Consider the following 8,985-nt stretch of genomic DNA (forward strand, 5'->3'; position numbering starts at 1 on the left):
TTTTTCATCCAATTCACATCAAACTTGGCATTTATCATCTCAAGACCTGAGAGAACAACTGGGCAAAAAGTCTTGCCTTTTCGAAATACTATATGATGGGGGCGGGGCATCAAATATTGTCTTTAAAATTTCATTTGTCCAGAAAGAGCAAATGCTTAATAACTCCCATGTTCAAGCTCCAAAAAATCTCAAACTTCTCAGGCAACGTAATAGTCACGGCCTGAAAACATCTATATGATAAAATTCAGTTATACATATAGCGCCACCTAGTGGTGACAATAAATGTCATACTTTACGTTTTTAGCTGCTGCGCTGAGCTCGTTGAAGGGATCCAGTTGAAAGTTGGTCAGAAAAGCCTTAAGATGTTGATCATGCCCAACACCGAATATTGTAACTTTTCGCCAAAGGGCGTGGCCGCTACGGTGCCGCAAAGTCTGAAGATTTTTCGTGACAATAAAAGCTGCATGAACTTGACCGAGATGATCCTATCTTCTCAAAATTTCACACATTTGATGAGAGTCCAGCCCTAAAGACATCTACGAACTTATATTTCATCTTACTGATAGCGCCACCTAGTGGCAATTTTTTTTCTTACGAATTTTCTTGTACATTTTTTCTCCAAACACGTTAACTGGACCAACCTCATATTTGCTCAGATGAGGGTTTCGGCCTTCATGATGTCACAACACGAAGTTTGTGAGTTTTCGCGAATCGCTGTGGGCGTGGCTAAGCACTGTTCGCCAAGAAAACAACGCCAGTTTTGAGGGTCTAAACATGCGCAGAAACTCATGAAACTTGGCACACACATCTGGCCTGGTAAAATGAACAATATTTTATTGTTGATTGTGCTATTTTTACAAAAATGACTCAATAGCGCCCCCTAGAAATTTTTAACGAAGCAGCCCCGATTGTACGTTTAAGCAAGATCTACGAAAATTTTTACGTGTATGAGGGAGCCAAAGACCTACAAAAAAGTCTCTTGGACCCATATGCTAAAATGAACAGAAAGTGAGCTACGAATTTTTGAATGTCCCATTTTTTACGATTTTTGCACATTTTCAGAGGGCATACTTTTGCCCACTTCTCCTACACGTTTTATCCGACTGACTTATGACTTGACCTGGACCATGCCAAGACCTGAGCCAACAACAGACGGAAAAATCTTGACTTTTGGAAATACTATATGATGAGGGCGGGGCATCAAAATTTGTGTTTCGCACTGAAAAAGGATATGCTTAATAACTCCCCGATACATGCTCCAAAAAATCCCAAACTTGACATGTATGTTTATCGTCAAGGCCTGAAGGTATCTCTATGACAACATTCAGTTATATATGCAGCGCCACCTAGCCCTTGAGGCATGAAAAAAAAATACCCCACTTACGGTATTTTGTACAAAAAATGTAAACTCATTCTAAGTGTGATAACTAAGTCATTTAGGAATATTCTTTTACCTTCCACCACTCAAAATATTCACTGGCATCAGACCTAACCAAACATACATATTTTTGTTATTTAGTTTTATGTATTTTTGATAGCCTCTATGGACATTAAAAGCAATATCGTGAATGAAGGCTATGCTTAATAACTCCCAGGTACATGCTCCAAAAAATCCCATATTTGAAATGTATATTTAGAGTCAAGGCCTGAAGGTATCTCTATGACAAAATTCAGTTATTAATACAGCGCCACCTAGTCCTTGAGGCATAAAAAAAAAATGCCTCACTTACGGTATTTTTGCAAAAATTGTAAACTCATTGTAAGTGTGATAACTAAGTCATTTATGAATATTCTTTTACTTTCCACCACTCAATATGTTCACTGGTATCAGACCGATCCAAACATACGTATTTTTTATTTAGTTTTATTTTTTATTTTTATCGCCTCTATGGACAATAAAAGCAACATTGTGCAATGAGTACGAGCGATGATGTGTGTATATATACTTTTACGAAAAATACCAATCAGAGCAACTCATTGCCTAAAAATAAAAAAAAGACGCTGATTTTTGCAGATCTTAACAATCACCAAAACCCATTGAGCTTGACACACTCATCACACCTGGCAAAAAAAAAAAAAAAAAAGTCCACATGTTTATCATGCCATTTTCAAAGAAATTCTGCTTCCAATGTGCCACTACCCCAATGTGCAAGTTCCCCAACGTGCAAGTACCCCAACGTGGCCCGGGCTGCGAGGGCCCTTTATAGCTGCTCGCAGCTCTAGTTAGGGCCCGAGCAGCGACCGCTGCGAGGTCCCTATTGTTTTTGTAAAAATTATTATTATTATTATTATTATTATTATTATTCTTCTTCTTCTTTATTCTCCGCAAACAATCGCGATTTTGGGTACCTAAATATTCACGAAAACTCACCAAACTTTGCACACTCCTCAGGTCCGGCGAAAAATTTGATATTATGAAGTCGTTATAACAACGCGGCTCTATAGCGCCCCCTAGCGTAGAAAAATAAAAACCAAGCCCGACACGTTTGAGCTAGAGCAACGAAAATTGGCAGGCACGTGTAGCACCCCGAGACGCACAAAAAAGTCTATTGGGACCATGTAGCTAAAATGTACAGGAAGTGAGCTATGAATTTTTTAATGTCCAATTTTGGCCTATTTTGGCACATTCACTGTGGTCATGCTTTTTCCCCCTTTGCAAACATTTTTCATCCAATTGACTTCAAACTTGGCATTTATCATCTCAAGACCTAAGAGAACAGCTGGGCAAAACATCTTGCCTTTTCGAAATACTATACGACGGGGGCGGAGCATCAAATATTGCCTTTAAAATTTCATTTGTCCAGAAAGAGCAAATGCTTAATAACTCCCATGTTCAAGCTCCAAAAAATCTCAAACTTCTCAGGCAACGTAATAGTCACAGCCTGAAAACATCTATATGACAAAATTCAGTTATACATATAGCGCCACCTAGTGGTTACAATAAATGTCATACTTTACGTTTTTAGCTACTGTGCTGAGCTTGTTGAAGGGATCCATTTGAAAATTGGTCAGAAAAGCCTTAAGATGTTGATCATGCCCCACACCGAATATTGTAACTTTTCATCAAAGGGCGTGGCCGCTACGGTGACGCAAAATCTGAAGATTTTTCGTGAAAATAAAAGCTGCATTAACTTGACCGAGATGATCCTATCTTCTCAAAATTTCACACATTTGATGAGAGTCCAGCCCTAAAGACATCTACTAACTTACATTTCATCTAACTGATAGCGACACCTAGTGGCAATTTTTTTTCTTACGAATTTTCTTCTACGTTTTTTCTCCAAACACGTTAACTGGACCTACCTCATATTTGCTCAGAGGAGGGTTTCGGCCTTCATGATGTCACAACACGAAGTTTGTGAGTTTTCGCGAATTGCTGTAGGCGTGGCTAAGCGCTGTTCGCCAAGAAAACAACGCCAGTTTTGAGGGTCTAAACATGCACAGAAACTCCTGAAACTTGGCACACACATCTGGCCTGGTAAAATGAGCAATATTTTATTGTTGATTGTGCTATTTTTACAAAAATGACTCAATAGCGCCCCCTCGAAATTTTTAACGAAGCAGCCCCGGTTGTACGTTTAAGCAAAAACGACGAATATTTTTAGGTGTATGAGGGAGCCCAAGACCTACAAAAACGTCTCTTGTACCCATGTGCTAAAATGAACAGGAAGTGAGCTACGAATTTTTGAATGTCCCATTTTTGACGATTTTTGCACATTTTCAGGGGGCATACTTTTGCCCACTTCTCCTACACGTTTCATCCGACTGAGTTAAGACTTGACCTGGACCATGTCAAGACCTGAGCCAACAACAGACGGAAAAATCTTGACTTTTGGAAATACTATATGATGAAGGCGGGGCATCAAAATTTGTGTTTTGCACTGAAAAAGGATATGCTTAATAACTCCCCGGTACATGCTCCAAAAAATCCCAAACTTGACATGTATGTTTATCGTCAAGGCCTGAAGCTATCTCTATGACAACATTCAGTTATATATGCAGCGCCACCTAGCCCTTGAGGCATGAAAAAAAAATACCCCACTTACGGTATTTTGTACAAAAAATGTAAACTCATTCTAAGTGTGATAACTCAGTCATTTAGGAATATTCTTTTACTTTCCACCACTCAAAATATTCACTGGCATCAGACCTAACCAAACATACATATTTTTGTTATTTAGTTTTATGTATTTTTGATAGCCTCTATGGACATTAAAAGCAATATCGTGAATGAAGGCTATGCTTAATAACTCCCCGGTACATGCTCCAAAAAATCCCATACTTGAAATGTATATTTATAGTCAAGGCCTGAAGGTATCTCTATGACAAAATTCAGTTATAAATACAGCGCCACCTAGTCCTTGAGGCTTAAAAAAAAAATGCCTCACTTACGGTATTTTTGCAAAAATTGTAGACTCATTGTAAGTGTGATAACTAAGTCATTTATGAATATTCTTGAACTTTCCACCACTCAATATGTTCACTGGCATCAGACCGATCCAAACATACGTATTTTTTATTTAGTTTTATTTATTTTTTTGATCGCCTCTATGGACAATAAAAGCAACATTGAGTACGAGCGATGATGTGTGTATATATACTTTTACGAAAAATACCAATCAGGGCAACTCATTGCCTAAAAATAAAAAAAAGACGCTGATTTTTGCAGATCTTAACAATCACCAAAACCCATTGAGCTTGACACACTCATCACACCTGGCAAAAAAAATAAAAAATCCACATGTTTATCATGCCATTTTCAAAGAAATTCTGCTTCCAATGTGCCAGTACCCCAATGTGCAAGTTCCCCAACGTACAAGTACCCCAACGTGGCCCGGGCTGCGAGGGCCCTTTATAGCTGCTCGCAGCTCTAGTTATTATTATTATTACTCTTCTTCTTCTTCTTCTCCGTAAACGATCACGATTTTGGGTACCTAAACATTTACGAAAACTCACCAAACTTTGCACACTCCTCAGGCCCGGCGAAAAATTTGATATTATGAAGTCGTCATAACAACGCGACTCTATAGCGCCCCCTAGCATAGAAAAATAAAAACCAAGCCCGGCATGTTTGAGCTAGAGCAACGAAAATTGGCAGGCACGTGTAGCACCCCGAGACGCACAAAAAAGTCTATTGGGACCATGTAGCTAAAATGTACAGGAAGTGAGCTATGAATTTTTTAATGTCCAATTTTGGCCTATTTTGGCACATTCACTGTGGTCATGCTTTTTCCCCCTTTGCAAACATTTTTCATCCAATTGACTTCAAACTTGGCATTTATCATCTCAAGACCTGAGAGAACAACTGGGGAAAAAATCTTGCCTTTTCGAAATACTATATGACGGGGGCGGGGCATCAAATATTGCCTTTAAAATTTCATTTGTCCAGAAAGAGCAAATGCTTAATAACTCCCATGTTCAAGCTCCAAAAAATCTCAAACTTATCAGGCAACTTAATAGTCACGGCCTGAAAACATCTATATGATAAAATTCAGTTATCCATGTAGCGCCACCTAGTGGTAACAATAATTGTCATACTTTACGTTTTTAGCTACTGTGCTGAGCTCGTTGAAGGGATCCAGTTGAAAATTGGTCAGAAAAGCCTTAAGATGTTGATCATGCCCCACACCGAATATTGTAACTTTTCGCCAAAGGGCGTGGCCGCTACGGTGCCGCAAAGTCTGAAGATTTCTCGTGACAACAAAAGCTGCATTAACTTGACCGAGATGATGCTATCTTCTCAAAATTGTACACAATTGATGAGAGTCCAGCCCTAAAGACATCTACAAACTTATATTTCATCTTACTGATAGCGCCACCTAGTGGCAATTTTTTTTCTTACGATTTTTCTTCAATGTTTTTCTCCAACCATGTTAACTGGACCTACCTCATATTTGCTCAGATGAGGGTGTCGGCCTTCATGCTGTCACAACACGAAGTTTGTGAGTTTTCGCGAGTCGCTGTGGGCGTGGCTAAGCGCTGTTCGCCAAGAAAACAACGCCAATTTTGAGGGCCTAAACTGGCACAGAAACACACGAAACTTGGCACACACAGCTGGCCTGGCAAAATGAGCAATTTTTTATCGGCGATTGTGCTATTTTTACAAAAATGACTCAATAGCGCCCCCTAGAAATCTTTAACGAAACAGCCCCAGTTGTACGTTTAAGCAAGAACGACGAATATTTTTAGGTGTATGAGGGAGCCCAAGACCTACAAAAAAGTCTCTTGTACCCATATGCTAAAATGAACAGGAAGTGAGCTACGAATTTTTGAATGTCCCATTTTTGACGATTTTTGCACATTCACAGGGGGCAGACTTTTGCCCACTTCTCCTACACGTTTCATCCGACTGAGTTAAGACTTGGCCTGGACCATGTCAAGACCTGAGCCAACGACAGGGGGAAAATTTTTGACTTTTCAAAATACTATATGATGAGGGCGGGGCATCAAAATTTGTGTTTCGCAATGAAAAAGGATATGCTTGATAACTCCCCGGTACATGCTCCAAAAAATCCCAAACTTGACATGTATGTTTATCGTCAAGGCCTGAAGTTATCTCTATGACAACATTCAGTTATATATGCAGCGCCACCTAGCCCTTGAGGCATAAAAAAAAAATACCCCACATACGGTATTTTGTACAAAAAATGTAAACTCATTCTAAGTGTGATAACTAAGTCATTTATGAATATTCTTTTAGTTTCCACCACTCAAAATGTTCACTGGCATCAGACTTATCCAAACATACATATATTTTTATTTATTTTTGATAGCCTTTATGGACATTAAAAGCAATATCGTGAATGAAGGATATGCTTAATAACTCCACGGTACATGCTCCAAAAAAAATCCCACACTTGACATGTATGCTTATAATCAAGGCCTGAAGGTATCTCTATGACAACATTCAGTTATAAATACAGCGCCACCTAGCCCTTGAGGCATTTATATATATATATATATATATAAAAAAAAACACATACGGTGTTTTGTACAAAAAATGTACACTCATTCTAAGTGTGATAACTAAGTCATTTATGAATATTCTTTTAGTTTCCACCACTCAAATTGTTCACTGGCTTCACACCGATCCAAACGTATGTACGTTTCCATTTTGTTTTATTCATTTTTGATTGCCCCTTTGGACAATAAAAGTAACATTGTGCAATGAGTACAACGAGCGATGATGTGTATATACACTTTTACAAAAAATACCAATCAGGGCAACTCATTGCCTAAAAATAAAAAAAGACGCTGATTTTTGCAGGTCTTAACAACCACCAAAACCCGTTGAGCTTGACACACACTAGCAAAAAAAAATATTCTACATGTAAACGTTTATTATGCCATTTTCAAAGAAATTTTGCTTCCAATATGCCAGTACCCCAACGTGCAAGGACCCCAACGTGGCCCGGGCTGCGAGGGCCCTTTATAGCTGCTCGCAGCTCTAGTTATTATTATTCTTCTTCTTCTTCTTCTTTATTCTCCGCAAACGATCGCGATTTTGGGTACCTAAACATTCACGAAAACTCACCGAACTTTGCACACTCCTCAGGCCCGGCGAAAAATTTGATATTATTAAGTCGTCATAACAATGCGACTCGATAGCGCCCCCTAGCGTAGAAAAATAAAAACCAAGCCCGGCACGTTTGAGCTAGAGCAACAAAAATTGTCAGGCACGTGTAGCACCCCGAGACGCACAAAAAAGTCTATTGGGACCATGTAGCTAAAATGTACAGGAAGTGAGCTATGAATTTTTTAATGTCCAATTTTGGCCTATTTTGGCACATTCACTGTGGTCATGCTTTTTCCCCCTTTGCAAACATTTTTCATCCAATTGACTTCAAACTTGGCATTTATCATCTCAAGACCTGAGAGAACAACTGGGCAAAACATCTTGCCTTTTTGAAATACTATATGACGGGGGCAGGGCATCAAATATTGCCTTTAAAATTTCATTTGTCCAGAAAGAGCAAATGCTTAATAACTCCCATGTTCAAGCTCCAAAAAATCTCAAACTTCTCCGGCAATGTAATAGTCACGGCCTGAAAACATCTATATGATAAAATTCAGTTATACATATAGCGCCACCTAGTGGTAACAATAAATGTCATACTTTACGTTTTTAGTTACTGCGCTGAGCTCGTTGAAGGGATCCAGTTGAAAATTGGTCAGAAAAGCCTTAAGATGTTGATCATGCCCCACACAGAATATTGTAACTTTTCGCCAAAGGGCGTGGCCGCTACGGTGCCGCAAAGTCTAAAGATTTTTCGTGACAATAAAAGCTGCATGAACTTGACCGAGATGATCCTATCTTCTCAAAATTTCACACATTTGATGAGAGTCCAGCCCTAAAGACATCTATGAACTTATATTTCATCTTACTGATAGCGCCAACTAGTGGCAATTTTTTTTCTTACGAATTTTCTTCTACGTTTTTTCTCCAAACACTTGAACTGGACCTACCTCATATTTGCTCAGATGAGGGATTCGGCTTTCATGATGTCACAACACGAAGTTTGTGAGTTTTCGCGAATCGCTGTGGGCGTGGCTAAGCACTGTTCGCCAAGAAAACAACGCCAGTTTTGAGGGTCTAAACATGCGCAGAAACTCATGAAACTTGGCACACATATCTGGCCTGGCAAAATGAGCAATATTTTATCATGTATTGTCCTATTTTTACAAAAATGACTCAATAGCGCCCCCTAGAAATTTTTAACGAAGTAGCCCCGATTGTACATTTAAGCAAGATCTACGAAAATTTTTAGGTGTATGAGGGAGCCAAAGACCTACAAAAAAGTCTCTTGGACCCATATGCTAAAATGAACAGGAAGTGAGCTACGAATTTTTGAATGTCCCATTTTTGACGATTTTTGCACATTCACAGGGGGCAGACTTTTGCCCACTTCTCCTACACGTTTCATCTGACTGAGTTAAGACTTGACCTGGACCATGTCAAGACCTGAGCCAACGACAGGGGGAAAA

Source organism: Festucalex cinctus, chromosome 11 (genome assembly GCF_051991245.1).
Source record: "Festucalex cinctus isolate MCC-2025b chromosome 11, RoL_Fcin_1.0, whole genome shotgun sequence".
NCBI lineage: Eukaryota > Metazoa > Chordata > Actinopteri > Syngnathiformes > Syngnathidae > Festucalex > Festucalex cinctus.